Source organism: Macaca nemestrina, chromosome 1 (assembly GCF_043159975.1).
Source record: "Macaca nemestrina isolate mMacNem1 chromosome 1, mMacNem.hap1, whole genome shotgun sequence".
NCBI classification, from domain to species: domain Eukaryota; kingdom Metazoa; phylum Chordata; class Mammalia; order Primates; family Cercopithecidae; genus Macaca; species Macaca nemestrina.
This window is the reverse complement of record NC_092125.1, coordinates 13292893-13309646: the sequence shown is the minus strand read 5'-3', so window position 1 is coordinate 13309646 and position 16754 is coordinate 13292893. Positions and strand designations below refer to the sequence as shown.

General features: G+C 41.8%; 1 long non-coding RNA gene across 1 annotated transcript; it reads right to left on the bottom strand.

Annotated features, from left to right (window-relative positions):
• Nucleotides 1-3798: 3798 nt before the first annotated feature.
• Nucleotides 3799-16274, bottom strand: LOC139357347 (uncharacterized). The gene is made up of 2 exons (XR_011610338.1): nucleotides 15630-16274; nucleotides 3799-4404 (listed from the first exon to the last, which is right to left on the bottom strand). It is a non-coding gene; the product is annotated as an uncharacterized lncRNA (long non-coding RNA).
• Between the last annotated feature and the right edge of the window lie 480 nt (nucleotides 16275-16754).

Below are 16754 nucleotides of genomic sequence, written 5' to 3'. Positions count from 1 at the left end.
ACCAAACAATGCAAACTATTAATAAGCAGATAATCTACAAATTGACAGGAATTGCTGTAGAATCAACAACTCCCATAATTTTTTGCACAGGAATTATGAAATAGAAATAATTCAAGATATTATGTCCCAAGTCTATATACCAAATGTTACTCTCAATTCCTCAAACTCCCATCTGACCCAATGACAAGCAAAGTGCGTTAGAGTTGCCCACTGATGTGGTTTACAGAGTGCTCTTGGAGAAAACTCCCCGGTTTAAAATATATCTTCTCTGAGGTCTGATGTTTAACCATTAGCACTTCATATCTTTAGGCGAAGATTGCCCACTTCCTCTGGCAAGCAGTCTTTTATTTTTATTTTTTATCTTTTTTTTTTTTTTGAGACACATTCTCGCTCTGTCGCCCAGGCTGGAGGGCAGTGGCGGGATCTCGGCTCACTGAACCCTAACAAGTGCAGGAAATAAATGCCTCAGGGAACTTATCACTCATTTAACCAGTATATAATGAGCACCTACAATGCGCTAAGTATTGTGCTAGGTGCATGTGCCTGAACTGAGACAAAAAGAGGAAGCCAAACTTAACCTGTTTCATAGTTTTACCTAAAGTTGTGTCTACTTTTATTTATACATTAACTTTCACACACTAATCTTAAAAACACCCCCCTTTTTTAATGGACAAAAGAAGTCAAAGAAATATTAAGTAACAAGCTAATTTCTGTTAACCTTGAGTAGAAAATAATAGATTATCATGATTTCATTAAAGCGAAGAAAATGAAACAGACTTTAGATGATAATGGTATACAATTGGCCCTCAAAGTATTAATTGTTCGTAAAAGGCACAAAGTAATGTCATTTGTGACTATTATTTTTTCGGTACCAGTATTTTTTATTTTATTTTATTTTTGAGATGGAGCTTCGCTCTTTTTTCCCTGACTGGAGTGCAGTGGCACAGTCTGGGCTCACTGTAACCTCTGCCTCCTGGGTTCAAGTGATTCTCCTTCCTCAGCCTCCCAAGTAGCTGGGATTACAGGAATGTGCTACCACACCTGGCTAATTTTGTATTTTTAGTAGAGGCAGAGTTTCATCATGTTGGTCAGGCTGGTCTCGAACTCCTGACCTCAGGTGATCCACCCACCTCTGCCTCTCAAAGTGCTGGGATTACAGGCGTGAGCCACCACGCCTGGCCCTGGTTCTAGTATTTTAACTAAGCTACCGCAGTGTGTATTTTATTCAATAGTATTTTAGAACATCGATACTAAATATACATATCAAATAAAACTTAGTTTAAAAGATTTCCTAGGAACACACACAAAATGTGTAGTGAAGAACATGAAAAAGAAGAAAAAAGTAAAGTAATAAGTATATAGAAGAAAGCTCTACTTACGCATGTATCACATACTGGAAAACTTTTTAAGCCGGAAAGTCTTCAGCTAATTTGACTCCAGAATTATAATCTTAAATGAGATTGTAACATCCCAGCTTAAAACAACTCAGCCAATGTAAATGTGCGTAATTTCACATTTAATTATTCTCCAAAATACCTTTAAAAAGTATTATGACTAAATGGATATATAAATCAAATCATGTCACATCTCTGTATTGGCTCTCCACTTCTCTCAGATAAAAGTCAAAGTCCTTACAATGGCCTACAGAGCTCTATACCATCTGGCTCCTCATAACTTCGTCTCTTTCTACTCTCCCATCACTACCTACATACCTGCTTCTTTACTGTTTACCAGACATGCCAGATACAGTCTTGCTTTAAGAACTTTGCACTGACTGGCGCCTCTGCTTGAAATTTGTTTTCTCCACATTGGCTGCAGTTGTAACTCCTTTATCTCCTCCATGTTTTTGCTCAAATTTCACCTCTCAATGAGGTCTACCCTCAATACTGCCCTTAAAGTAGGTAAGAGGGGCCTCTGCCCTGGACCCCACACATGAATGGACCTCATCTCACAAATGTTCCCTAAAATAATTGTATTTAAAAACATTGTCACTTCTTGGGGGAGGGCGTGGTGGCATTGGTGAGAGTTGACACAGTTGTTAAATCAAGTTTAGCCTAAAACTGCCTCCTTGCATGTTTTAAGTTCAGCCTAAAGGTTTTTCTGTATATCCTGAACTATAACAAATGAAGGTGTAAACAGGCCGTAGCCCACAACTGTGTCAATTCCTGAGTTTTGGCCAATCAAATGTAGCCAACTGTTTGAACTGTGTTCTAATAGGGCAAATGCTGAGCTGCAACCAATCCAGTTGTTTCTGTACCTCACTTCCATTTTCTGTACATCACTTTCCTTTTTCTGTCCATAAATCTCCCACCGCGTGGCTGCACTGGAGCCTCCCTTGGCTCAAAAGGCTGCCTGATTCATGAATCATTTGTTGCTCGGTTGAACTTTAAATTTAATTCAGTTGAAGTGTTTCTTTTATCACAGTGTAACCTGTAACTCTAAACATCAGCTCTTTCATAGCACCCATCAGCTTCTGACATACTATATAATGTGTCTATTTCTTATGCTTATTTTCATTGTCACCCCCGTTTAGACTATGGGTTCCACAAGGGCAACAATCTTTGTTCTATTTCTGTTGTATCCCAAGGACCAGAACAGTGCCTGGCACTTAGTAGGCACTCAGTAAATATTTGGATAAATAGTTAAATTAAGAAAATTTTGTTGAAAATTCAAATGAATATCCAAACAGTAAGTTGACCATAATTTTGGAGCTGGACAATCTCACTGTCTACTACAATGCATGGGAACAGAAATGGATTTGTGAAGTGGTAGAGGAATACAAGACTGTGATTTCAGCAATAGCAAGAAGGCCGGAATTATACAGATGAATAAAATTATGCATTTGACTAAAGACCTGTATCAATTTAATTTTGAGTATCACTTTAATTTAATTTTGAAGTGCTTTACCTTATTAGGATGCATATACGTCTTTTAAAATGGTGCATCTTGGTAGCCACCTTGAAACTTTATTGAAGAGGTCAATTCGTAATTAATGTCTTCATTAAGTTGTTACCAACATCCACTTCATTTTGCAAAAGTTATCAGATTTGGTTGTATTATGATTCTTTCATGTAATTTTCTCTACTAAATCACTGATAGCATTTGAAATCCCTAAAAGTATTGTCAGAGGTGTCCTAACTAGAGTGACTCCATCTTGAATAAAGGCCAGATAAAGCCAAACCTGCTGTGTTACATTGCCAAGGGCTTGGGCACGGTTGGTCACAAGATGTTTATGGTTGAGGGAATGAGTTAATGATGCTAATAACTAATTAAAGACCCAGAATTTATGGAACTGTCCTAGTACTTTAAGAACAAAAAGTATTCTTAGTTTAAGACTAGGTTTTGCTTTAAAGATTATAATATAATACACTCATTAATTCTTGCTGAATTCAATAGTAACATAGGAAAATAACAATACTAATAGCATGTCACAAGCTGATCACAAGCCTTTGTAATAAAGTACACTATTCTTAACAACCTATATAAGCAAGCACTACGTTTAAGGTAGTGAGTTCTTCCTTTTGCTTTCTGAGGACACCCTACTCTGCAACTGAGTAGTCTCTAATAAACTATCTTAACTTCACTATACTCTGCAGCTCACCCTGAATTCTTTCCTGTGCAAGATCCAAAAACCTGCTCTTGAGGTCTGGGACAAGACTCCTTTTCTGGTGACAGTATCTATATTTTACTCAAAAACTCTCATGTCCTTGGATTAAGAGATTTATACACGTCGGGGAGGAAAAGTTTCCTCGACCCTCCTAGGGTTCCTGGCTGGCTCTGAAATAAAACAAAGACAGATTAACAGGGAAAAAAATATATAAATTTATTTAATCAAAGTTTTACATAACATGGGGCCAAGCACAGTGGCTCACGCCTGTAATTCCAGCACTTTGGGAGGCCGAGGTGGGTAAATCACCTGAAGTCAGGAGTTTGTGACCAGCCTGGCCAATGTGGTGAAACCCAGTCTCTACTAAAAATGCAAAAATTAGCCAGGCGTAGTTGCACGTGTGTGTAGTCTCAGCTGCTCGGGAGGCTGAAGCAGGAAAATCACTTAAACTGGGAGGCAGAGATTGCAGTGAGCCAGGATCACACCACTGCACCCCAGCCTGAGCGACGGAGTGAGATTCTGTCTCAAAAAAAAAAAAAAAGTTTTATGTAACCTGAAAGACTTTAGAAATGAAGACCAGAAGACCCAAGGATAACTGCCCGTTTTTCTGCTTAGAATCAATGAAGAATTGACAGCACTATAGAAATGTGATTGGACAAAGGAGTCTGATCTCATGGTAACAGACTGAGGGGGAATCCAGCAATGCCTGTCTGTTCCGATTCTTCTTGGCACCTCTATGCAGCATTCCTTCTTCCCGGATACAGGGCAGGATGCCTCTGGAATGAAGGTCTTATGACCTAGAATCATCCAACAGGGGAGGTCAGAGAATTTTTTTATGGCCAGCTTTTATACAGAAAGTTGGGGAGAAAGAGTGGCTCACACCTGTAATCCCGGCTCTTTGGGAGGCGGGCAGATCACTTGAGTTCAGGAGTTCAAGAGCAGCCTGGCCAACACGGTGAAACCCTATCTCTACTAAAAATATAAAAAATTAGCCAGGTGTGGTGGTGCACGCCTGTAGTCCCGGCTACTTAGGAGGCTGAAGCAGGAGAATCCCTTGAACCTGGGAAGCGGAGGTTACAGTGAGCCGAGATCCCACCACTGCACTCCAGCCTGGGTGACAGAGCGAGACTCCATCTCAAAAAACAAAAAGAAAGTTGGGAAGAAAAAGAATAATATGCCGGGCGCGGTGGCTCAAGCCTGTAATCCCAGCACTTTGGGAGGCCGAGACGGGTGGATCACGAGGTCAGGAGATCGGGACCATCCTGGCTAACACGGTGAAACCCCGTCTCTACTAAAAAATACAAAAAACTAGCCGGGCGAGGTGGCAGGCGCCTGTAGTCCCAGCTACTCGGGAGGCTGAGGCAGGAGAATGGCATGAACCCGGGAGGCAGAGCTTGCAGTGAGCTGAGATCCGGCCACTGCACTCCAGCCTGGGCAACACAGCGAGACTCAGTCTCAAAAAAAAAAAAAAAAAAGAAAAAGAATAATATTTTCAGGTTTATGGCTTGCTTTGTGGTGGAGGAGTTCTACTTTCTATGGCTTGCCTTAGAGTTTCCACGGCCTATCTTGAAGGAGAAAGAGAAGCAGGAGAAAGGAGGGGGAGAGAAGGTGAAACAGATCTTGCTTCTGAGGCTCTCTTGGTTTCCTGCAGTTCGTTCAAAGTACTCAGCATGCCAAGGCACCAAACTTTGGGGTATTGCGTTGAGTCCTGACATAAACATCAAAAATTATTTCCTTGAGGTGACCTTTCCAACCAACCAAAAGTGTTAACACAACTGAAACTTCCCCTCTCCTGTGGAAACCTCAGGCCGAATGTGTCTTAGTGTTCTACTTTCATATGTAGAAAGACTGTATTTGTGGGTAACAGTGTCGTTAATTCTCATACAAGTTTTTTTTTCCCATTTAAAAATTCTGACCTGTTTTTCTGCTTACAACAGAAAATATATGCTATAGTAATAAACTCAAACACTAGAGAAATATACAATATACAATGTAGGAAATGGAAGTATTCCATGATCTCACCCTGGAGACAATCATTGGTAATTGACGGACATGCCCACAGGTGTTTTAGTAGACACACACACACAAATACACAGAGTTGTGGTTATTATTGTGCTATTATTACTATCACCACCACTATCATTGAAAAAAGAGGAATTTGGGTCCATTATTGAGCATAATTCTTAGCCAAGTGGTTTACTTGGCATTACTAACTTTAACAGCCAATATTTATCTATCTTAATTCCCAATATATTCCTGCAGTCTACACATTTCTGAGTAACTTTCACCTGAAACCACACTAGCTGTTTATTTTGGAAGAGCAAACTCAATCTGTCCTACACAATAGACAGGCTAAGAAGTGCAAGGAAATTAAGAAACATTATCATTTGAAATACAGGTTTCCTATTCATTCCTGTTTATAAAGCCAAGAGCCCAGGTTATCTGAGCAGATTAAAAATTACAAGGACTCGCTAAAACTTGGTTACTCATTCAGAAGGATATGGAAAAACACAGATAGTATAAGTTCTCAGCAGATGCACAGAACAGAGTATCACTTGACCACTTCAAAACAGCAGTTGAAAAGGGTGAGTCAGAGTCAAGGTAAGGAACAGGTAAAGATATATATGTGTGTTTCACTGCCTTCTCGAAAAATGGTACTACATAAAAAGTTTCTGAGTATGTACACTTCACCATTCTATAAACACCACAATTTTGCACCATTTCAAAAAATGTCTCCAACTCTACCTAGTCCTACATGCAGAATCCACTACAGTAGTAAGATTGCAAGATTGATCTGTTATTTCAGACCTTCATTTAGTTATTGGGTATTTTCTGTATACTTGCAATGTTCAAGGCTTTGGAATGAAAGACATTCTGGTTCTGCTTGGACTCCAGAGGAGTAAACAAGCAATTATAGTAGAGGGAGATGAAGGTTATGGCAACATTGTACGTAGGATTCTCTGGAGCAACACCGAGGAACATCCAACCCCCATCCCGGGATCATAAAAAGCTTCTTGGAAAGGCAACCTCTAAACTTGAGATGCAAACACTCAGCGGGCTTTGAGCAGACCAGTTTTTCCTAATGTTTTAAGCACTTCCAGTCTAGGATAAATTTTTTAAAATAAGAGTAATGCAGTGGGTTTTTCATAAAGCTAATTTTATCCAAAGGACTGTCCTTTATTCTGAAACTAAGCCCTTCCTACTTTTGGAGAATTTAAATAATCTTCCTTTTATGATACAGAAATAACAGTTTGGATATCTCAAATAGCCTTTCTGGACCAATCAGTTGACAATTAAGAGTTGGACATTTGATTGGTCCCTGAAAGGGTTTGTTGTTTTGTTGGTGGTGTTGATATGGTTGTTATTTGTATGTGCGTGTGTATGCATAGACGTGTGTGCATAAAATCTATGTGTCCAGAAACAACTGACAGCTGAGCTAGGATAGACAGCAAGGGTGTTCCAAACCCAGGCTCCTCCTCCAACCAGCAGCATCAGCATTACCTGGGAGCTTGAGAGAAACACAGAATCTCAGGCCATGCCCCAGACTTATTGAGTCAGGCTTGGCATTTTAACATGATCCCTGGGTGATTTACATGCACATTAAAGTGCATTTTGTTCGCTCTATTCCTAAAATAGAGGGAACAGCAGGGGAAAGCCTGGTGGGAAAGATCACGGTGGTTTGAAGATCTTTTCCAAAGTGAAACAGTCAAGGCCACAATTCAGGGAGGCTGAGAGTGATGCTGGCAAGGCAGACAGGAGGGTGGAGGAAGATGATTTGTGTTTTCCCCCTGCTCCCACTGTAGCTGCATAGATCACTGTTCCCTATTTCCTACAGTCATTTTTAACTAAGGCATGTTCTATGTCTCTTACAATGTCCAATCACTTATTGAAAAACCTCAAAGCACATGTTAAATATCCTGGGACAAATATCTTGGGCCTATTGTGTGGCAATTAGTGGGATGCTGATTAAGCATTTCATAACTATAATAACAAGTTATTCTGATTCTCCAGAGTGGCTGGTGGAGAGTCTGTTTTAATAAGGACCAGACACCAAAGGATAAAAATTTACCCTAAGCCATGGGACAGCCACGTCATGCTGATGGAAGGAGTCCTGCCCCACACAATTGCTTGGTTGTCTAAATTAGTTTTCATCCTATACCTGCATAAGAACTGTGCTGCAGCCTGGGCAACATGGCGAGACTCTATCTCTACAAAAGTAAAAAATTAGCCAGGCATGGTGGCACACGCCTGTGGTCCCAGCTACATGGGAGGCTGAGGCAGGAGGATGACTTGAGCCCAGGAGTTTGAGGCTTGTAGTGAGGTATGATATTCAAATCTGGGCGACAGAGTAAGACTTTGTTTCAAACAAACAAACAAACAAAAACAAACAAACTGCATTGAATGTACTAAAGGCATGATCTTTCCCTATTTATGAGTTAGGATTTAAATTAAAATATGCTTTTTCTAGGCCGGGCATGGTGGCTCATGCTTGTAATCCCAGTACTTTGGGAGGCTGAGGCAGGTGGTTCACTAGAGTCCAGTAGTTTGAGACCAGCCTGGCCAACATGGTGAAATCCCAACTCTACTAAAAATACAAACATTAGCCAGGCATGGTGGCAGCATTTTCTTTTTTATCTGCTAAAAGGCAAAGAACATCCCACGTGGCCAAAAAACCAAAACACAATCCAATATAGTTTTCCCTCCCTCTCTTGCTTCCCACAGTATTACTATTGTTATTTTCTTTAAAAAAAAAAAAAAAAAAAAAAAAAAAAAAAAAAACAGTTTGTCTTCTCAAATACACTTTGAGTTTATTAAGTTGTGGGAACTGCATTTTGACTTTTTGTGTTCCCAAGTGCCCAAGATAGCAGTTGCTCAATTAATTTTTTAGATAAACGAGGAAGCTGATGACACAGAAGAATACAAATAGTTGAATGAATTCTCTATGATCTGTAGCCACATGGCCAACAGTTGCTAGAGCTGATTCTCATATTTGGGGAGATTTTATTTAAATTCTGATTTTTTGTTCCTGGGAGATCGGAGTATTTGACTTCTGTGTGCACTATGATGTGACATCCTGTTTGTTCGGAAAGTGCTGTTTTCTGCAAAGAGAAACTAAACTAGTAAAAATGACACAATCATTTGCCCAGCTCACTACATAAGCTAATTTGAGAGGCACAGGCCTGTCATATTTGGAATCGAAACTGAATATTAGTGTAGCATGGTCCACTTTAAGCTTAACCTATGTTTACCACTAGAATTTAGATGGTCTGAGTTATAGGGGTCCTGGTGGGGCAACCCCAGGCATTGGTTCAGATGAGTGACTGAAGAACTCTCATTCAGAACTTCCCAGGTACAAAAGCTTATCTGATAATAAAAGTTGGGTTGCAGAATGGAGCAGGTGATTGTAAGCACAACAGAGGGTCTGGCATCCAGATTTGCTCCTTACCTGTTTCCTAGATATTTCTATGTCCAGTCCTGGACAAAAGCATCTGAGATTTAAAACAGAAAGGCTTATTTTCCCTAAAATGTCTGTGGGATCCCTGGTCGAAGTCAGCACTGATATGCTATCCATATAACAGGGTGGTTACACCAGAGAAAAGAGAATGGCCCTGTCCTGCTATCCAGAGGGGCCAGCACCACACACCAGCCATGAGAGAGAGAGGTCACTCAGTCTATCAGGTGTTTTCTGGAGCCTCTGATGGAAGAAAAATCCTTCTCCCTCCCCAGATTGTGCTGACATCAGAGGAGGAAATATGGGAATCATGGGAACACAGAATTCAGTTTGTAAACAGTTCACTTATGGTCAACTTTTTGTTGTTGTTGTTGCCGTTGTTGTTGTTTTTGGAAATGGGGTTTCACTCTTCTTGCCCAGGCTGGAGTGCAATGGCACAATCTCCACTCACCGTAAACTCCGCCTCCCAGGTTCAAGCAATTCCCCTGCCTCAGCCTCCTGAGTAGCTGGGATTACAGGCATGCACCACCACATCCGGCTGATTTTGTATTTTTAGTTAGACATGGGGATTCTCCATGTTGATCAGGCTGATCTCAAACTCCCAACTTCGGGTAATCCGCCCACCTTGGCCTCACAAAGTGCTGGGATTACAGGCGTGAGCCACCGCGCCTGGCTGGTCAACTTTTTTTTTTTTTTAATGTTTCTATTCCGTGAGTACAGTTCTGAGACAATTGTATCGCTTAGCAGTGTAGATGTAGCCCAGGTGGGTCATCTTATGGAAAATAAAATGTGTGATCTATTCTGAAGTATCTGACAATGTCTGCCACAAAAAAATAATAATAATAAATCTAAAACCCACATTGATATTGGAGCAAATGCAGACATTAGGTTGGAAAACCAATCACTGAAATATAATATCAAGACGACAGGGCAACAGGGTGTTACTAGATTCTAGAAATCTGAGGAAGACCGTTGACTCAGATAAGATGTATCAAATCACCTTTGTGAATTGGGAAGGGCCTCAAATATGCAAGGCATTTAAACATGTCTGGGCCCACTTAATAATGTAATCTTCTGGATCTTTATAGTTTTAAAAATCATCCTGTCACTTCGCACATGTTGGCAAGGTAGGATAGCGTAATCGGCAAAGCCCCAAGGCCACATCCCCAGGGGCGGGTGAACTCCGCCTTCAGCTGCACGGGGGACTCCAGGCCAGGAGGTAGTCCTGGCAAATTGCATTCCCACTCTGAGCAATGAGGGAGTGGCTTGTGGCAGAGCAACTCTAGCTCTGCAAGTGGACTCTGTGGCGGGTGTGCAAGCTGCCATTGAACTCAGCTTCTCCTGAATTCTGTGTGATTTCAAGAAGATACTCCCCCTTCTATCCCATTCTCCCTGATTCCACCTCCTTGGACACATGTTCCCTAATAGTCAGATACTAGCAACCTGAAGTAAAAATAATGATGGCTGCCCTGCTTCTGCCATTGTGGCTTCTACTGCCCAAGTTCCTCCTCCAGACACAAAAGCACCAGCCAAGATTTTGAGGTCACCAAATCACAGTAATAGCTGACCAGGAAATGTATTGTAAAACACCGTCACAGGACCTCTCACCCAGCAGGATAACCTCTCCTGATTTGTTTCCTGCCAAACCCATAGCACCATTTTTGGAACTCAGCTGCTGACTGATAATTAGGTCTAATAGGAGAGCAAGGGTTTCCTGATGGGATACAGACAACACCATATTTACTGGCAGCTGTGCCTTTGCTAATTGTTGGAAACTTGGCTTTTAACCCGTGCTTGCCGCCCACCATGCTGGGCTTAGGCAATCCAATGAACACAGTTCTTCGCACATTAATATTTTTTAAAATTTTTTTTATAGATTTAGAGGTGCAAATGCAATTGTATTACATGGATATAGTGAGTAGTGGTGAGGTCAGGGCTGTTAGTGTACCCATCACCTGAGTAGTGAACATTGTACCCAATAGGTAACACATTTTTTTAAGAGACAGGGTCTTGTTCTATAGCCCTGTCTGGAGTTTTGGGTGCAATCATAGCTCACTGTAACTTCAAACCCCTGGGCTCAAGCAGTCCTCCCATCTCAGCCTCCCAAAGCACTGGGATTACAGGTGTAAACCACCACTATCAGCCATTCTTCACACATTGAAGACAACTATGAGGTGAGTATCCCTACCCACTTGTGGCTGACTTTTAATACGCAGAAATGATATTAGAGCATTTATAACTGGGGAGAATACATTTGCAGGTATGGGGGTGAATTCTGACCAAGGCGGGCATATAATAGATATCTGAAGGCAAGACAAATCTTTGGCCACTGGGGACTGGTTTTGCAAAAGGAGGGAGCATATGGCAGGAATGGTTGCCTGCCAACAATATTCACCTCAAGAACTGCTGAGTAGCATCCCAGGTGCTACCTGTGTTAACTGGTTCCCTAACCAGACACCTGACAACGTTTGTGGAGGACACTGTTTGAAGGGAAAGAGAACAGGGAAAAATATTTTCCTCCAGATACATAGTCTGTTCCTTTAACCCATTCATTATACTCATCTTTTCCCCTCTAATCAGAAATGCCACTTTTATTACATACTGACTGCCTTTCAGTTTTCCAGGCTATTTCTGAGCATTCTAAAACAGAGAAATATGGAACCATAAACTGAAAGCTCTGAGAATGGATCTAGCTTTCTTTCTTTCTTTTTTTTTTTTTTCTTTTGAGACAGACTCTCACTCTGTCACCCAGGCTGGAGTGCAGTGGCACGATTTCGGCTCACTGCCACCTCTGCCTCCTGGGTTCAAGTCATTCTCCTGCCTCAGCCTCCCAAGTAGCTGGGATTACAGGCACGCGCCACCACGCCCGGCTAATTTCTGTATTTTTAGTAGAGACGGGGTTTCACCATGTTAACCGGGGTGATCTCGAACTCCTGACCTCAGGAGATCTGCCCACCTCGGCCTCCCAAAGTGCTGGGATTACAGGTGTGAGCCACCATGCCCAGACTGAGAATGGATCTAAGTTTCTCAGAAGAGCAAACTCTTGTCTCGTTTTTCTTCGAGTTATCAGCAATTACGTGCACAGCACTATACCTTTTATGTCTTGTATTTATAAGTCATTAGTTAGGCCATCTGAATTCTCTAATTGTCTCAAACATGTTTTGTTTTTTTTTTTGTATTGACCACTTCCTCAATTTCAGAGAAGAAGGAAGACTATATCTCACTCAATATTAGTTTAGCAATATATGTGAAAAAAACTCAGTAGACTTGCCTTATACTGCCTTCCCTTGTGGCGAATCAATAGCATAGACATTCTGAAAACACGGACAGTAAGAATGGAGGTGGTACAAGTAAGAATGGAAGATGTACAAGTAAGTTGATTAGTCAGTTATTCTAAGTCAAGGATCCCGTGTTGATTTATTACTCAGTAAAAGTGTCATCATTTGACACCATCATAACAGTGACTATACACACGTCTTTGCCACACCTGATATGTACAGCAAACCAGAAAGAATCATGGGAAGTGGGTTAGGGTATTTATTCTAATGCTATAACCGATACTGCCTAGATGGAATGTACACATACCATGTAGGACTTTCTGTCTGTTTTTACCAAGAGTATTTTTTCTATTCTTGCCTCAGGGCTTTCCTTCTCTGTGCCTATTCCTTTTTCATGGAAAACTGTCTCCTCAATTGCGATGTTTTAAAATCCCACCAGCACTTATCTTATCACCCTAAATGTCCCCACGATTCTACTTCATCTTCAAAGATTTTTCTTACGCAAATGGGAAGATCAAGTATTGCTGCATTTTGTCCCTTAAAGAATTCCATTTAGCGGCCGGGCACGGTGGCTCACACCTGTAATCCCCGCACTTTGGGAGGCTGAGGTGGGTGGATCACCAGAGGTCAGGAGTTCAAGAACAGCTTTACCAACATGGTGAAACCCCATCTCCACTAAAAATACAAAAATTAGCTGGGCATGATGTCAGGCGCCTGTAATTCCAGCTGCTTGGGAGGCTGAGGCAGGAGAATCGCTTAAACCCGGGAGGTGGAGATTGCAGTGAGCTGAGATCGTACCACTGCACTCCAGCCTGGGTGACAGAGCCTGTCTCAAAAAAAAAAAAAAAAAAAAAGAATTCAATTTAGCTTCCTTTGAGAGAGGACCATGAGTCCAATTTACTGCCATTTGAGTCTGCAATAAAAGGAAAGGATCCCTAGCATTACATGGGATGCTGGTCATTGTGATAATTCAGATGATCTCACTTTTTTGAGGTTACCAGAATGCTTTCACTTGGGTTGCCTTATTATCATGAATGTAAAGGGGTGCTTGTTATTTTACTGAAGGTAAAATCAGCCTAGAAAATTAAGTGACTTGCTAAACATGATGTGCAGGGCAGGGCTGGAACTGGGGTTCCTAACTCCAAATTCCCAAGCAGGTCATAACAAAGTGATAACTACAAAACTTACCCACTGGTATTCTTAAAAGGATTTTCTCCTTAGAAGTATTTTGCCAGAGTTTAATTTTAGATTGCAAGTGTTATTCACACTGTCACGTTTCAACAGGTTTGCAAGTTCCTCTGTGTGGAAAACATACTTTTACCACAAGGAAGAGTCAGATGTTCTTTGCAGAGTCTTTGTTGTACTTTAATTATCTAAAATTACTCCTTGGGAATTTGTATATAGCTACATTACCACATTGAAGATGCATATTTAACATGCACAATCAGCTTTGAGGAAAAATAATAGGGGTTTGAATTACCATACCATCCAACAATTACACTTTTGGTACATATCAAAGAGTGAAAGCAGGATCCCAAAGAGATATTGGTACACCCATGTTCATAGCAGCATTATTCACAAAAGCCAAAGGGGAAGCAATGCAAGTGTCCATTGATAGATGAATAAAGAAAATGTGATACGTGTTATATAGATATACACACACACATATATATGTCACTGTGTGTGTGTATATATATATTTACATATACGTACATATATACATATATGCAATGGAATATTATTCAATGTTAAAAAGAAAAGAAATTCTGACACGTGCTGCAACATGGATGAATCTTGAAGGCATGATGCTAAGTGAAAAAAACCTATCACAAAAGGACAAACCCTACATATAACGTATATAGAGTAGTCAAATTCACATAGACAGAAAATAGAATGGTGGTTGCCAGAAGCTGGAGGATAGAAGGAAATGAGGAGTTAGTGTTTAATGGGTATAAAATTTCAGCTGGGGAAGTTTAAAATGTCCTGGAAATGGATAGTAGTGGTGGTTACACAAGAATGTGAATGTACTTAATGTCACTAAACTGTACATTTAAAAATTGTTAAAATGATACATTTTATGTTATGTATATTTAAACACACACACTCTCACACACACACACACTGTCTCTCTTTCACTCACACACATGCACACACACACACATACACACACACACACACACACACACATGCACACACACACACATACACACACGAATAGGAGGCAGAATACTTAATCCAGATCTGGAGGAAGGAGGATGGGGAAGGCTTTACAAAGGAGGTGGCTTTGTCTTGAAAAAAGAGGAGGAGTTTGTCAGGCAGGACAAGAGAAAGATATTCCAGGCTGAGGGAATAGCATAGGAAGTAAGGAGGCAATTCCAAGGTCATGTTAGGAGAACAGCAGGTAATCCAGGTGATGACAGTCCTGGACTCTTGCTGGAGATAAAGCTGTGATGGCAGAGGGAGCCGATCTTGAAAGCTCCTGCGTGCCATGCAGAAGCTTTGGACTTCATTGCATAGGTACTGGGAAGCTCCTGGAGTCCATTAAGCTGGAGATATGACCAAGCTTGCATTTCAGAAAGAGAATGTGGGCAGTTGCATGAAGAGAGGATTGGAGGTGAAAGGGACTAGAGGCAGAAACAATGGTGAGGAGACTCTTGCAATAGCCCAAGAGAAAGATGATGAGGGCCCCAGCTGAGGGTATGTGGAAACTGAGAGAGGCGTTAAGAGGGTGTAGGAACCTACGAGAGGTGGCAAGTGAAACCTAAGGGTGTGAGATAGCCTTAGCATAGATCAGAAATATAACAGAGGCTGAAGGGTTCGGGAGGGCTAGCAGTGAGAAGTGAGAAGGAGAGAAAGAGTAAGTCCATGTTGGATATGTTCAGTTTCATGTGCCTTGTCTAAAAACATCCCACATGAGTCCATCTGCACACGTGTACTGAGTGAGTCCTTATAACTACGCCATGACCCAGACAAATAATCTCAATTTTACTGGCACCCGAGAATCAGATTGGAATCTCTCCAATGAATGTCTTTGGCTCACCCCACTCCAGAAAAGTATCCATATTCTCCCTCCTCAAATACTCTCCCCTACGGTTTCTCTGCAGTCCTGGCCACTCTCTGAGCAAGTAGTCTGCAGGGGCCAGCTCCTGGAGGCAACAGGACTGCCAGGAATCCATCCACCAGTCACCTTTTTCTGTGGTACTTAAAGCTCTCAGTCTGCACCCAGCCTGCCCTCCTAAGCCGCCCATGCTCTCGGCTGGCACTGAAAAGTCTCAGAAACACTTTAACCTACCTGAACAGTGATTACCTTCTTTAGATGAGCAAGGAACTCTTTGTTGCAGGCTAATTAGCAACCATCTTCCCAGGTAGCTGCAATGAAACTGGTCTCTTCCATGCCGTTAGGCAAGCCGGGTCTCTTGTTTGCAGTTAGATCCTGGCTTCTGCTCAGCTGACTTAGGGTAGGATTATTCTCCTGGCATTGAGGAACATGCACGGTTGAGTCAAACAGCCCAAAACCCCATTAGATGGCAAGGGAAATTTCTGCTGTACTCTGATGTCACCCAGGGAAGACACAGGAACAGATGGTGAAGGCAAAAGCTTCATGCACCACAGAAACCTCAGAATACAACTTTCCCATGTAAGAATGAATAAACTGCTGAAAGAGGCCAAAACTCCAAACCCTCTGCTGTGAAGACTGCTCTTCTCAAAGTCAAAAGGTCATTGGGATGGCTTCTTAGAAGCACTTGCGTTGCTTTTTCATTTGGTAACAGGGCTAGGAAACCTCTGTGTCACCAGGAAGGCGAGTGGCCCTCTCTCCCTCTGGCTCTTTGGCAGGTGGCCACGCTTGTATCACATGGGGAATTTGGCAAATCAAGTCCGATTCTTTTGCAGTGTAGCTGCAGCAAGGATTTCCAGTTAGTGATTTTGTGGTGGCTCCTATGAGTCATAATTCCCTGATTCTTCTGCAGAGGGGGCGGACCTAAGTTTGTCCTTGTGAGGACCATCATTACTCTTGGTTTGAGAACGCTGCGGTCCTTGGAGGACATAGAACTAAACCCCAAAATCTGAGTTCTTTTTTCAGAGACAAGGTTTCGCTCTGTCATCCAGGCCAGAGTGCAGTGGCACAATCATGGCTCACTGCAGCCTAGATCTCCTGGGCTCAAGAGATCCTCCTGCATCAGCCTCCCAAGTAGTTGGGACTACAGGCATGAGCCAACATGCCCAGCTAATTTTTTAACGTTGCCCAGGCTGGTCTTGAACTCCTGGCTTCAGGCATCCTCTTGCCTCAGTCTCCCAAAGCCATGGTTTACAGACATGAATCACTGTACCTGGCCCAGAAAATGAGTTTGAAGCTTAGATATTGCCACTAGCCTTCTGGTGGCAAACTTTCACCAAACTCCTAGTGTCTTTTTTTTGC